Source organism: Nicotiana sylvestris, chromosome 3 (assembly GCF_000393655.2).
Source record: "Nicotiana sylvestris chromosome 3, ASM39365v2, whole genome shotgun sequence".
Taxonomy (NCBI): domain Eukaryota; kingdom Viridiplantae; phylum Streptophyta; class Magnoliopsida; order Solanales; family Solanaceae; genus Nicotiana; species Nicotiana sylvestris.
Window position 1 is genome coordinate 53110998 of NC_091059.1, and position 15944 is coordinate 53126941.

Genomic DNA, 15944 nt, shown 5'->3' on the forward strand with positions numbered 1-15944 from the left:
CCTGATCCTCATACTTCTCTTTTACCTAATGGTTAACCTACTACTTCTCTTCCATCTAATACTCCTCCTAATCCTCCTTTTGATTCCTTATTACCCAGAAAATCTGGCAGAACCCTTAAACCATCTATTTGGTTGACTGATTACATTCACCCTCCTTTACCTTCCACCTCTAATGCTTGTCTTTATCCTATTAATCACTTTGTTTCTTACTCTCATCTTCCTACTCACTTCCAGTCTTTTCTTGCTTCTTTCTTAGCTAATATTAAACCTACCTCTTACTCACAAGCCATTAAAGATGATAAATGGATTAAGACTATGAATCTTGAGATTTAAGCCTTAGAACAAAATCATACTTGGGATGTGGTTGACTTGCCATCCTGGTAAGGTCCCCATAGGTTGTAAATGGGTCTGTAAAATCAAGTATAATGCTGGTGGTTCTGTAGAGAGGTTTAAAGCTAGATTGGTTGCTAAGGGTTACACCTAACAGGAAGGAATTGACTTTTATGATACTTTTTCCCCTGTGGCCAAGATGACCACAGTAAGAACTGTTATAGCTGTTGCTGCCCTTAGATGGATATGCATAATGCTTTTTTTAATGGAGATCTTGCTGAGGAAGTGTATATGACTCTTCCTCAGGGATTTAGTAGTCAAGGGGAGTATAAGGTGTGCAGACTAGTCAAATCCTTATATGGCTTAAAACAAGCCTCTAGACAATGGAATGTGAAGCTGACACATGCTTTATTATCCTCAGGCTTTCAGCAAAGCAAACATGATTATTACCTGTTTACTAGGATCACTAATAACAAGTTTGTGCTTATCCTTGTATAAGTAGATGACTTGCTTGTCACAGGTAATGAATTGGAAGAAATACATCAAGCTAAAATTGCTCTTCATAAAAGTTTCAAATTGAAGGACCTTGGAGAACTTAGATAATTTCTAGGAATGGAGTTTGCTAGATCTGAAGAAGGCATTCTAATGTCTCAAAGGAAATATGCTCTAGAGATGATATCAGAAGTAGGGATGTCAGGAGCAAAGCCTAAAGACACGCCTATGAAATAGAACCTGAAGCTAACAAGTACAAAGTATGATGAATGTGTGCAGAAAGCTAGTGTAGATGAACCATTATAGGACAGAAATAACTTCCATAGACTCATTGGCAAACTGTTGTACTTAACCATCACTAGGCCAGATATTGCATACGCAGTACAATGCCTAAGCCAATTCATGCATGTACCAAAGACATCTCACTATGAAGTTGCTCTGCACATAGTGAGATATATTAAGAAACAACCAGGTCTTGGGCTATTAATGTCAAGCAGAGGTGAAGAGAAGATAGAAGCATTCTGTGACTCTGATTGGGCCTCTTGTATCATGTCGAGGAAGTCAATAACAGGCTTCTGTGTCAAGCTGGGATCCTCACTAATCTCATGGAAGGCAAAGAAGAAGATTACCATTTCCAGAAGTTCAACTGAAGCAGAATACATGAGCATGGCTCACATTGTAGCTGAGCTAACATGGTTGGATGGATTGATGAAAGAACTGGGAGTTAGTGTCAAACTACCCATGGACCTCTATTGTGACAATAAAGTTGCTCTACAGATTGTTGCCAACCCCATATAACATGAAAGAACAAAATACATTGACATTGACAGTCAATTTCATCAGAGAGAAGATACAAGAAGGGCTAATAAGGACAACACATATAGCCACTCAAGAACAGCCAGCCGATATTTTGACAAAGGCATTGAGGCATCATCAACATGCATTTTTGGTTTCCAAGTTGGGAATGAAAAACATTTTTCATTCTCACCTTGAGGGGGAGTGTAGAGATTAGTGTTTGTACAGTAAGCTATTTAACATGTATACTTCTAGAAGCAGTTAGAATAGTTAATTAGCACATGTGTAAATTGTTAGTTAGTTAGTTAGTTGAGTGCATTAGTATATATGCACAGTTACTGTACATACGGATTGAGTCTGAATGAGAATCTCACAATTTTTCTCTCTCTAGAATCTTCCTCTTCTTCACTAACAACTTGGAGCTCTCTAATGGCTTTCTTGTGGCTAGCTTTAACATATTCAACTACACTTATGCCAAAGTGCTCGTCTGTCATGGAATGGATTCCAGCTACAGCACCACCCAAAAGTGTGACCAAATCACTACACCAACAAAGATTAAAAACAAAAATGAAGATTTTTAACCATGGTAATCATGTATTAAATTGACGGAAATGGATAAGCTACCAAAACATTTCACATTCTATGTCTAAATACAGACCTAACAGAACTACCAAGATATCCAATCTAGTGGGGTAAGCAATTTACATGCATGCATAAATATATTTTCTCTTTGTGTATTACATTACCTGAATACCCGATGCCCTGTCAAAGCGGAAGTTGCGGGTTCAAACCCCGTCAGTCTCGATGGATCCAATAAATATATCAATAAATCTCTCCCTTTTTATGAATTTTATGAAGGGTACTGGGGGCAGAATTTCATTGTCAAAGCAGTCCTAGAGCTCTTCGTAATGCTTGTTAGAAAACGTGTTGCCGAACTTGATTAATCGACCATTGCTATTTGTATGGGTCCAAATTTGACCGACGACACCGACGACGAGTACAACGATTAACGGGGCCTCTTTGAATTGATGTCCTGAGGAGATGACCCTGAGACAAACCAGAAATTGGATGACCTTTGTAATAATGTATGGCCATTAGGGGACATTAGGAATATTCCTTCGAATATTCCTTGTATTTTATCTTTTACAGTTTAGAAGAGTTTCTCTCTTAGTATAAAAAGAGGACAATAATCTTGTAACGGGCATTTCAAACTTTGGAGACATTACTATTTACGAATAAAAAGAAACCTCATGACCTATCCTCTCTTTATCTATCACCCTTTCTAGAGATTATTATTCTCAACTAAGATTTACCCTTTTTTCTTGGATTGATTTATTCAAAAAGGTTTTAATATCTTTTGAGTCAAACAATTTGGCGCCGTCTGTGGGGATTTCTATAGCTGAAATCGTAGTTTTCATCTAGATTCTTGAAAGTAATAATCATTTTTCTTCAGCTTCATAAAAGCCAACGATGGCGGGAAAAGGAGAAGCGAGGCTAAAGGCAGTAGTGAGTGTCACAAACAACCTCCTAAATTCCCTCAACAAAGCTAGTAGAGAAGACAATGAGAATACAATGCCAAGTGTTACACCCGAGGGGGAGATCTCACCTCCTCCGCATGGGGATCTAACGATCTTGCGCGAGAGGGAAACCTCAACATCCGCAGCAGGAGAAGCGCCACCGGCTATCAAGAGGCTACTAGAAGAATAACGAGTACCTTGAACAACATGCTCGAGAAACCCATTCAGGGAGGTATCGAAGACGTGCTACCCACAGAAACCGCAGCTGCTGCCGATGAGCCAAACGCTACACGAATAGGTAACACCCGTACTGTTGCTGATTCAGGCAATGATGCACTCACGACCATCTTAAAGAAAATGGAAGAGATGGAAAATGAGAACAAAACACTCCGTGACCTGATGAAGGAACATTAGGAGAGGGTTGATAAAATACCAGGTGCTCCGAAGTTGTTACCAAAATGTGATGTGGCTCGATTCATTGAACATCCATACAGTGAAGTGGCAGTTCCCCATTCTATTCCAAAGACCTTCAAAATGTTGCCATATTTGAAAATATACGATGGGACCATGGACCCAGAGGATCACTTAATCCATTATGTTACTGTAGTAAAAGGTAATGACCTATCAAAAGAACAGGTACCGTCTGTGCTGCTGAAAAAGTTCGGCGAAACTCTGATGGGGGAGTGTTGACATGGTATTCCCAACTACCAGCATAATCGATATCAACGTTTGAAGAGATGACAGATAAGTTCGCCACCGCTCACGCAGGAGCGAAAAAGGACGAGGCTAGGGTCAATGATATCTTCGCCGCCAGGCAAATGACGGGCGAGAGACTTCGGGATTTCCTGGCTCGATTCAAGAGAGTAAGGATGATCCTACTGAACGTGTCAAAATAGATGGCGGTAGCAGCCTTTCAAAATGGGTTAAACAGAAACGGGTCAAAAGCGACCAAAAAACTACTCAGTAGACTCATAAAGTACCCCCTACCATGTGGGAAGAAATCCACAACGCCTATTACGCCGAAGTGAGGGCAGACGAGGATGACCTAAACGGCCCACTTCAGCGATTAACATCGGTCCAGACCGAGACGAGGAGAGATAGACGCAACGACAGGCGAAGGGATCAACTTCCATGTTTCAATCGAGAAAGGCATCAGCCTTATAACCGAACACCCAATCCGCCTCCTCCACGACATGCGGATGTCGCGCCCTGACATACCGCACCCCTCCGCAACGAAAGAGGTATGCCTCCATTGCTATCTGGTCATAACTTTTGTGTTTCCCCTTCAGAGATAGTGTACGCACTAGAAAAGCTTGGCACGAAGGTGCAGTGGCCGCAAAAGATGAAATCGGATCCGAGCACTAGGAGGTCAAACGTCCTATGTGAATTCCACCAAGATAGAGGACACAAGACCGAAGACTACATAGGTCTGCGACAAGAAGTAGTAAGGATGTTATACCAGGGATACCTGAAAGAACTACTGAGCGATAAAGGACGGGCCAACTTCGCTCGTGGGCGCGAACAACCTCAAGGACCTCCAAAGCCACCATCACCAGCTCGTACCATACAAATGATCATTGGTGGCGGCGATGATACGGTAATCAACCATGTGAATTCACCACCACACATAAACTCAAACGAACAGTTGCCCACGAATGGTATGATGACCTCGAAGACAGTATCATCTTCGATAAATCAGATACCGACGTTTTGTATTTCCCTCACTATGATGCTTTGGTTATAATTTATGCATCGCGGATACCGATGTGAAAAGAATAATGGTGGATGATAGAAGCGGCACGTGTATTGTTCACCTACGAGTTCTCATGCAGATGAGACTCGAGGATAAAATAATATCGCGTTGCATAACACTAACGGGTTTTAATAATGCAGTGGAGCGAACATCTGGAGAAATAGTGTTACTCGTCCTGGCAGGACGGATCATCCTGGAAACGACACTCCACGTCATGAATCAGGAAATAGCCTACAACGCCATCATAGGATGTCCATGGATACACGCCATACGAGCCGTCCCGTCAAGTTTCTATCAAGTAATCAAATTTCCCACCATATGGGGGATATTCAGCATCTGAGGCGAACCACACACCGCTCAAGAATGCTCGCACACACACCAAACAACTAAAAGGGGCAAGTGTGGAGGCATAACAATCACCCATGTCAGGAACCAAACCCGACGTACAAGTAGAAGCCATCAAAGACCCGGACATCGTAGAAGCTTGCAAGGCAACCGTAGAAGATCTCGATCCCGTCCAATTCTGTCCAATTGGATGATATCGACAGCACAAAAAAGGCTTATGTTGGACACAACCTCTCGAAACTAGGTAAATATCGTGAGTTTTTAACTAACAACGCCGATTCGTTTGCCTTTTCCCACTCAGATATGCCAGGAATCCCAAGGGAGATCGCCACACACAGGCTGAATGTCAATCCACTTCATCCGCCAATACGGCAAATGAGGAGAAAGTTCAATGCCATCATTAATGAGGGGGTCAGCGAGGAGGTTGATAAATTACTCACTAACGGTTCCTTCAGAGAGTCAAAATACCCCCAATGGGTCGCCAATGTGGTCATGGTCAAAAAGAAGAATAGGAAATGGTAGATGTGTGTCGACTTCACCGATCTGAACAAAACATGCCTAAAGGACTCCTTTCCATTGCCCCACATCGACCAGCTCATCGATGCGACAGCGGGGCACGAACTGCTGAGCTTCTTGGACGCCTACTCTTGTTATAACCAAATTCTAATGGCCGAAAAAGATCAAGAAAAGACAACTTTCATCACTCACCGAGGGACATGCTGCTATAAGGTAATGCCATTTGGACTCAAGAATGCAGGGGCCACATATCAAAGACTAGTCACCAAAATGTTCAAAGAACAGCTTGGCAAGACCATGGAGGTTTATATCGATGACATGCTAGTAAAGTCGACAAAGAAAGAGGACCACATCGGCCATCTGAAGGAGGCCTTCGAGATATCAAGGCAATACGGAATGAAACTGAATCCCGAAAAATATTCCTTCGGGGTAATTTTGGGAAAGTTCCCTGGTTTCCTAGCGTCTCAAAGGGGTATCGAGGTCAATTCGGATTAGATCAGGGCTATCGACACAATACCAGAGATACTGACCAGCAAAAAGCAGGTGCAGAAATTAACAGGACGAGTAGCCGCCCTGTCGAGGTTCATTTCACGATCCTCGGATAGATGTCACAAATTCATCAATGTGCTAAGGAAAGACCACGGACTGCAATGGAATGAAGAATGTGTCGATGCCCTAAGAAAACTGAAAGCATATCTGTCTTTGCCACTACTACTCGTCAAAGCGGATCCGGGAGAATGTCTACTTGTGTATCTAGCAGTGTCTGAAGTTGCGGTAAGCGCAGTCTTGGTCCGTGAAAATGAAGGTACGCAATCTCCAATTTATTATATTAGCAAAACCTTAATCGATGCCGAAATAAGGTACCCTCACCTTGAAAAGCTAGCTTTGGAATTAGTCGTAGCTTCATGAAAGCTTAAACCATATTTTCAATGTCACCCTATAAAGGTGGTGACAACCTTCCCCCCTAAGAGGGATACTACACAAACCCGAACTATCAGGTAGACTGGCCAAATGGGCCATAGAATTAAGTGAGCATGGGATAACATACCAACCACGAACTGCCATTAAGTCGCAGGTGCTCGCCGATTTTGTTGCTGATTTTAGCGCAGAAATACTGCCTGAAGTAGAACAGGAAGCGCTTCGCGCTTCCACGCATATCGACCTCTGGTTCCTCTACACCAATGGCGCCTCTAACGCCTCGGGATCGGGACTGGAACTCGTCCTCGAAGTCCTTACAGGCAATGAAATTTGCCAGTCCATACAATGCCCTGAGATGACTAACAACTAGGCTGAGTATAAAGCTGTGATTGTAGGTTTAAAGTTAGCCCTCAAATATGGCGCCCGACGGCTTGTCCTCCATTGCGACTCCCAACTCGTGGTGAACGAAGTCACTGGGACTTTCCAAGTCAAAGAACAGAGATTACAGAACTACCGGTTGGAAATTCACAAAATACTGCCGGAATTCGATGAATGCCACCTCGACCATATACCTAGGGTGTGGAATATCGAAGCCGACAACCTCGCCAAACTAGCTACGGCCACCAAAAACATCAACAGGGAAAACATGGTCACCCTCCTCCACTCTGTAATAGACCATGTTGAGGTACATTCTGTAAACCTAACTTGGGACTGGCGTAACCGCCTCGTAGCATATTTGCAGGATGGAACGCTCACGCAAGATAAAAAAGAAGCCAAAAAGCTTTGGGTACAGGCAGCCAGATACAACCTCGTAAATGGTGATCTCTATAAACCAACGTTCGGCGGCCCCCTAGCCAAATGTCTTGGGCCAAATCAAACAAGGCGAGTATTGGAAGAAGTACACGAAGGGCATTGCGGTGCCCACACGGGAAATCGCTCCCTCGTCCGATGCCTCATTCACACCGGATACTACTGGCCCACCATGAAAAAGAAGTCGCGGACTATGTCAGGAGATGTGAACAGTGTCAGAAGTACGCCCCTATGATACATCAAGCAGGGGAACCCCTTCATTCCGTCACTTCACCATAGCCATTCATAAAGTGGGGAATGGACATAGTCGGCCCCCTCCCAGCAGGACGAGGTAAGGTATATTTCCTTTTGGTTCTAACTGATTACTTTTCTAAATGGGTGGAAGCAGGTGCATACACTCAGATACGTGAGCAAGAGGAAATCGCGTTCATATGGAAAAACATAATATGCCGCTTTGGCATCCCCAAAGAAATCAGTTGCGACAACGGACCTCAGTTCGTCGGAAAAAGAACAACTGAGTTTTTCAAAAGTACATCAAACAAATACTTTCCACGCCATATCACCCTGCCGGCAATGGTCAAGTTGAATCCTCCAATAAAGTAATACTGAATATATTGTAAAAGAAGCTTGAGGATGCTAAAGATCTATGTCCTAAACTACTACCGAAAGTATTATGGGCATACCGCACTACGCCAAAAACCAGCACAAGTGAGACGCCATATTCACTGGTCTACGGGACTGACGCAGTGATACCCGTCGAGGTCAGAGAGCCCAGTTGGAGATACTCCAATGAGAGCGGACCAAGCAATGACGAAAGTAGGCTACAAGATCTGGATGAAGTCGAAGAACGAAGAGACATGGCCCACATAAGAATGATAGCCCAGAAGCAACAAGTGGAAAGGTACTACAACAAGAGGGCCAAAGAGTGACCGCTCAAAGTCGGAGATTACGTCCTCAAGGCTAAAACACAAGCAGTCAAAGACCCTAATGAGGGAAAACTGGGACGGACCATACAAAATCACATCCGCAACAAACAAAAGAGCATTCCAGTTAGAAACATTGGAGGGAAAACTACTCCAAAACAACTGGAATGTCTCCCATCTCAAATACTTCCACTTCGACGTGCTGTACATTACCCCAACCCGTCAACATGGTCTTTGGAGCAAAGTAATGAAGGTACTGGATATAGATAATCGTCTACAGAGTCATGTGATTCTCACAAGAATATAATCAAATCTTCATTGTATGTATAAAGTCATGTGATCCTTACAAGTATATAATCAAACCTCCATTGCATGAATAAAGTCGACATGTCTTCCTACGGGAATACAATCAAATCTCCAACAAGAAATGATAGTTTGAAGCAACATCCCAATGGCCAAGGCCATCAACAAAAATATGAGTTCGACCTCGTTCAAACTACGACGGGATCCTACTTCGACGACAATTCGAAGCAACATCCCTATGGCCAAGGCCATCAACAAAAATATGAGTTCGACCTCGTTCGAACTATGAAAGGATCCTACTTCGACGACAGTTCGAAGTAATATCCCAATGGCCAAGGCCATCGACAAAAATATAAGTTCGACCTTGTTCAAGCTACGATGAGATCCTACTTCGATGACAGTTCGAAGCAACATCCCAATGGACAATCCCATAAAAAAAATGAGTTCGACCTCGTTTGAACTACGATAGAATACTACTTCGACGATAGTTCGAAGCAACATCCCAATGGCCAAGGCCATTGACAAAAAGAAAAAGAAAAATAAGAATCTTCGCCCAAAATCTAAATCGACTTAATAAGCTCGACAGGTATCCTGGATATCATAAACATTGCAAAGAAGAGCGAATCGACAAAATATATTTTACATTGCATCAAAATGTTTACACTTGTATTTACAAACGGGCTCAAGTACGCCCCTGCAAAAACTCCAAAACAAAAGCAAGTACAAACAAAGACTACACATCACCCTCAATGGGGTAAGAATCTTCGTACCACGAGTCCGAAGCAAGACGGTTCATGTCATGAGAGTTGATGTCATCCCCGTCAGGTGTAAAGGGGTCGTACTCGCATGCCGCATGAGCTGCACGAGCTTCGGTGTGCATGACCTGAAGCTCTGCCTTAGTTGCCCTCCCCTCGACGTGAAAAGCCTTGTACACATCAAGTCGAGCCTCAGCATGGACCCACAACTTATATAAACGATGGGGCATGACCAGATCGGCTAAGGAACGAGACATAGAAGGCTGAGAACATCGATTTGCATCCTCCGCCCTCAGCAAGGCCACTTGTCCATGTAACACAGACAGCTTCGCCTTCAGTTCTTTGATACGGCCTTCGAGCCCCACAACCTTACAACTAGAGGCCTCCTTCTCTTCATCCAGATCCAACCTGCAAACGTGGAGGGCATTCTCCAAAGATGCAGTTCCAGAAGTAGCTGCCGCCAACTTATCAGTACCGATGCTCAGCTCACCTTTAAGCACCTCTACCTCCACTGCCTTCGCACTCAACTCAGCGACCAAACTGGCCACCTTTGCCTACAAGTCGGCATTTTCAGCCATCACCCCCTGCTCAACTCAAGCTCGTCATCCTTCACCTTAAGGGAAGCCTCGAGTTCACTATTACGGGAGACGGTCTTCATGAGCTCCTCATCCCGCTACCTCCACTCTTTGATTTTACTCTCTAGTTAGTCCTCCCGCTGTTTGAGCCCCTCGTAAAACAACTGAAACTCAGGGTCCTGGTGATAAATGTCGGTCATCGCACGATGCTTAGAACGATACTGATGATATTTGGATGACATCTTCTCATAAAGGGTCATCCTTCTTCTCTCCCTACGCTTTTGCTCAATCTCCATGATGAAGGTCTAGAAAAAAAAAGGGAAAAGTTAGAAACAAAATGCAGAACAACGATCACCATACAAACCCAATGACGAAAAGGGAAGGAAAGTCACCTACCTGCAAGGCCATACTGGCGACCTTCTGAGACAACTCCACGTCGTTCATCGCCCTAAGCACCTCTTTTTCAGGGGAAGCACATAGAGGAGCTAGAGTAGATGCCACTTTCTCGCAGTTCGGTAGCAAGTTATAGTCCCCCGAGACGACTATGTGACGATCAGACCCTTCTGTTCTAACCTCCACATGAGTATGGCGGCCTACGAACTCATTGACATCCTCTAGGTCGACATCTGAACCTGAGCCGTCACCTTCAACACGACGGCCTCCGACGTTGGACGATGCACCACCCTCAGCAGAACGTACTGAGACGGCTCCTAGGTAAACTCCTTCCACTTGGGGAGATCCATAAATATGGGCATGGGTGCCGTCTGTGACGCCCTGCCTCTATCAATGTCCATGGTCACGCCCTTCCAAAGCTCCATCCTCCTCCTTTTTCTCGATAACGGCTCGTCTCCGTTAGACGATTCGTCCAAAGGGTGTGAGGCCGGTACCGAAGAAGCCTCCTCCCTCATGACCATGACTCGAGATGGACCTTCTAATTGAATAGTTTGAGGATGACCCCCTCGAACAGACTCACTCAAAATAAACTGCGTATCTGCGGCAACAACGACCTGTCGAAATGCAGGGACTGGCGCCCTACACCTGTAAGCTCCTCGACCTGTCATCATAAATGGTCGTATTAATAAACAAGGTCATACGACCAACGAAGTGGTAAGGAAAAAATTTACTAGAGGGGACTTTAGGGCCGTAACGCTTCACGAAGGTGGGCCAATCTCGGGTTACTGCTGCATGAGGCAACATACGGGCTACCCAATCCCTGATATCTGCAATCGGGCGAGGTAGACGTCCCATAGCTACAAATGGGAAGCGAACGAACTTTATAACGAATACAAATGAAGGAAGAGTAAAATGAGTGATGACACTTACGGGTCTCATTCCATCGCTCCGGGAACCTGGCGGAGTCAGAAACGACACGTTCGGTTTTGACAAAGAAATACTTATGCCAAAACTTGCAACTTGCCCGATCATTTGTCCCGACCACCAGCCTCTTTGTACTACGGAGCCTTAAATGCACCATGGTACCCCTGTGGAAGCCAGGCGTGAACAGGTGGAAAAGGTGGTGGATAGAAACGTTACACTCCGCCAACTCTGCATACTTGGTCAGCAGCAGAAGTATCTTGAGCGTATACGGCGAAAGTTGTACCGGACAAACTTGGTAGAGCCTGCAGAACTCTTCCGCTAAGGGGAAGAGAGGAAGAGTATAGCTAATCATGAAAGGGTACTCATAGAAAACGCAGTACCCAGGTCTGTGGACTTCTACGAAATCTCTCCCCACCGAAACCATATCTACATGAGCGGGAATGTCATACTTTACACGAAGAGCATCAATATGAACTTGCTCTGTCTCAGAGAATACGGGGTCCGGAGTAGGAGGGGGATCTTTGAGGAAGTCACTACGAGATAAGGGATGCCTCGGCAGTAGCTCCTCCACCGTAGGAAGGCTGTCACCTTCTTCTACCACCGTATCTTCAGCGCTAGAAGGGGGCGCCATGGACAATGGGGTGGCCTCAGGAACCTCTTCACGAGAACGACGGGACCTTGGCATAATATCGTTCAAAGAGGTATTAATACAAACGGAAGAAGAAGGAAGAAGCTTCGAATGAAGAATGTAAGAAGAAGCAAAAAGGTATAGGGGCAAGCTCAGAAGAATGAAGGAGGTTATCAAGAGTGGAATGGCCAAAAACTTTTGAAAAAACAAACCCTTCACCTATTTATAGGTGTGAGCACGTGATTTTTGCCTCACATGAATTATTCCAAAAGAATTCTCAAAATTAGGTCTTTTTCTTTAATTATGCATTATTCTAGGAATTACTGTGCAATTTTCCTGATTGTTTGCATATATTTGTTTACATGTTTAATTTTATTAACGCATTGAAAATACAAAAAATATAGTATCTACATTTAGGATTTGATTTTTACATTTTTCGGATTAATTAAATGATTAGGTGTTTTACAAAAATTGAAAGTTCAAAAATAATAACATATTTTTGTATTTTTAATCAAATTGTGTGATTTTCTTTTAATTTAGTATGTAATTATTCGTGATAATTATCATTTAGAGTTAATTAGTATTTTAAAATTAATTTGGATTTTTATAATTTAATTTAGGATTTTAGTTTTAATTTTTGAAAAAAAGGGAAGAAAAGAAAAGGAAAAGAATTAAGTAAAAGAAAAGGAAGTCGGAAATGGGCCAAATTTAGTTTAATTCAAGAAGTCCAAACAATTACCCAAAACCAAAGCCCAATCGGTCCAGCCCCTACCAGAACCAAACGACGTCGTTTGGACACGCTTTGATCAGGACCGTTGATCTCCTTTGATTAAACGGTCCCAAGCCTTCCCCACAACCCGACCCATTCCCATACCCGGACCGCCCGATAGAACTCCAAACAACCCCGTTTTTCCTTTCCTAACCGATCTGGGCCGTCGATCTCCTCTAATCCAACGGCCCCGATTAATTCTTCATTTTAATATGCCAAACACCCCCCACTCGTCTCTTCAGAGACCAAAACACATACCACCACACACCACCGCCTTCCGCCCGCCGAAAATCGCCCACGGCGACGGACGGTGGCCAAACAACCCCAGAAATACACCCCAGAACCCCCTCGACCTCCCCATTCCAAATATCCAAACACCTCTCTTCGAATCATAGCCAAGCGCCTCGAATCTTCAATCGAAGTTCAGTCAAAAACCCTAGCCTATCCAATCACTCTCATCTTTACACCATAGAACCACCCTGAGCCCCTCTTACCAAATCCATCATTAGTTTCCTTCGAATCTAACCAAGACTCGTCGAATTTTAAATCCAAGTTTTAACCCTAAATGTTCAAAATCAATTTCCATTGAACCTGATGACATACATCGAGTCAAGCCTCTAGTTTTATATGATTAGAAGGTCGATTCACTACAAAATCGATGTTACTCATTTGTTCTTGACAAAGAAAGAATGAGTAACATCAGTTTCGGGTGAATCGAAGTATCAAGTTTTCAAGTCTAGCCGGTGAGTTCCCTTTATTGTTTTCTGTTCCTCTTAAATCCATTTCACCTCTGCCTCTTCTCCTTCTCTTCAACATGTGTTTTTGATTGGTCAATTTTTCTGAGTAAAGTTACGACTAGCTTCGAACCCGATTTCTTTGCTTTAGGTTAGTTTATTTATTCATATTTATTTCTGTTAATTTTAATTTTCCTTTTAAATTTATTTGGTCCTGTTTTTTTGATTTCTGATTGTAGGTTTGTTTTACAGATTTTGTGAATAGTTGCTTAAAGTTCATGGATTTGCCTTTGAATCGATAGGTTGTCAATTTTCAATTCATGTTTATATTATTCTAATAGGCAGCATATTAGTATCCTCGTGATGTTTTGATTCCTTGTTAAGATGATTATGTTAAATGTGTCAAAGGTCGAATCTCAAATAGGCTTTTCAATTTTCGTTTCTTGTTAATGTCAGTTCAGATTGTTCATATGAAGGGTTATTTTTGACTCTGTTTCAATGCTAAACCTATTTAGGTTTCAGAAACTGATGCCCTTTGGTTTTGTTGCGTAGCAGTTCTGTAAATGTTTATAACTTTCAGAGATTCTAATTGAATAATTATGAACTTAAAGGGTTAGTCTGGGAATTATTCAATAAAAGGAGATTGTTTACCTAACTTAGGAAGTAGTGGTAGGGTTGAAATTGCATTAATGAATTAATTAAAAGCACTAGGTTAGTGGAATGAATTAAAAAATAGAAAAGGGCATTGATAGTGGAAAATACACTCGTTTAAGGACCCTTTTAAGAGCTGAAAATCAAAAGAACATGGGGGGTGATTAAAAGGCTAAGGTATACACATGGTAAGGGAATATACAAGCTGGAAAGGAAAAAAAATTTGAATAAAAAGGGAGTTGGCTCTAGTCTTTAAATAGACACACAAGGATAGACACACACAGAGACAAGGGAGGGCTGAGGAGGTTAGGAAGAAAAACTTTCTGAGAGAGATACCAACTTAAGAGAAGGGACAGACCTAAGGGAAGAGGGAAGGACTCAAAAAAAAACTGAAACTGCTAAAAAATTGGCTACTGTTCCATTGAGCTTTGATTTGATTTCTAAAGTTTTCAATTTCTGAAATAGTTTCCGGACTATCTAGGCTGAAATGATTTGAGTTTGGTATTTTAGAAAGTTTGGTTTTTAAAGTTCTGGCCGCGTTCTCGTGAGTGTTGCACTTCGTTTCCTGGTTTAAAACTAGTTTACCTGGTGGTTTCTTTTGCTGATCACCGTTATTGCTACTGTCCTACTACTGCTTCCTCATTTTCCGTGTTATTTTCGAATTTCAGGTACTTTTCTTTAGCTTATGAGTACAGTACTGTGAGCACGTGAATTTTGCCCAAAGCAAATTATTCCTAGAAATTCAAACAAAACAATTTCTTTATTATTTTACAATTTTTGTGAATTTTGATGTCATTTTCTGTTAGTTGTTGCATTTTAATTCATATGAAAATACAAAATATGCATTTGCATTTAGGATCTAATTTCATATTTTAGTATTAATTAGGGGTTAATTTGTTTTAGAACAAAATATGAAGAAAATACCAAAAATAGTTAACTTTTGCATTTTTAATTGTTTAATTGTGAATTCATCCCGAAATAGTTTTTAAAATAATTTTAGAAATCAATTAGTTTAATTTTGAAATATATTATCACTTTATTTTAATTTTTGCAATTTTATAAAATTAAAAAAAAATATATAAAAAAAAATATATACAAGATGAAATACAAAAATTAGATAAAAGAACAAATAGAGAAAGGGTTGCCCACGATTTGGGCCATGCCCAAGTGATTCACACAGTCCCAAACCCCTTGACCCGGTCAACTCTAACCTAAACCCTAAAAACCAGCCGCCCCATATCCTTTCATCGGAGCTCGCCGGCGGTGAACGACACCTACTCCAAATTACCCCAAAATAACACCACGAGACCTCATCTTCTCCCTCATCATGAATCCACCACCCGTTTCCTTCAAATCCCGCCCTAGCTCGTCGAATCCTCGATCAAAGATTCTCTGGACAAAAATCCAAAGTAACTCAATCACCACCAAATTAACACCATGTGACCGCCTGAGCCTCCTCTACCCAACCCCCATAGCCCTATCTCTCGAATCTACTTGGAACAGCTCGAATATCAAATTGAAGGTTTCCGACCAAAAACCCTAATGCAAAGTCTCCATGATTTCGGACCCTAACAACCCTAACCAATGTTTTCTTATGAAAACACATGGTTAGGGATATTACGGGTCAGAACTTTCGGGGGATTTAGAGAAACAACCACTGGCCGGAGCTCTTTGTTGTCAGTGAGTTCTTGTTGGCATTTTCTTTTATTTTAATTCTTTTTCCTTTTCTGATTTTCTGCATGTGTGAATTCCATGGTTAATGTCTAGTTTAATTTGCGTTTTAGTGTTTGTCAATATTGTTTTAATCTTGTGT

General features: G+C 42.3%; 1 pseudogene; it reads right to left on the reverse strand.

The window, feature by feature from the left end:
• The window catches only part of LOC138887362 (GDP-Man:Man(3)GlcNAc(2)-PP-Dol alpha-1,2-mannosyltransferase-like), a 76388-nt pseudogene that overhangs the window by 7291 nt on the left and 53153 nt on the right, over nt 1-15944 (reverse strand).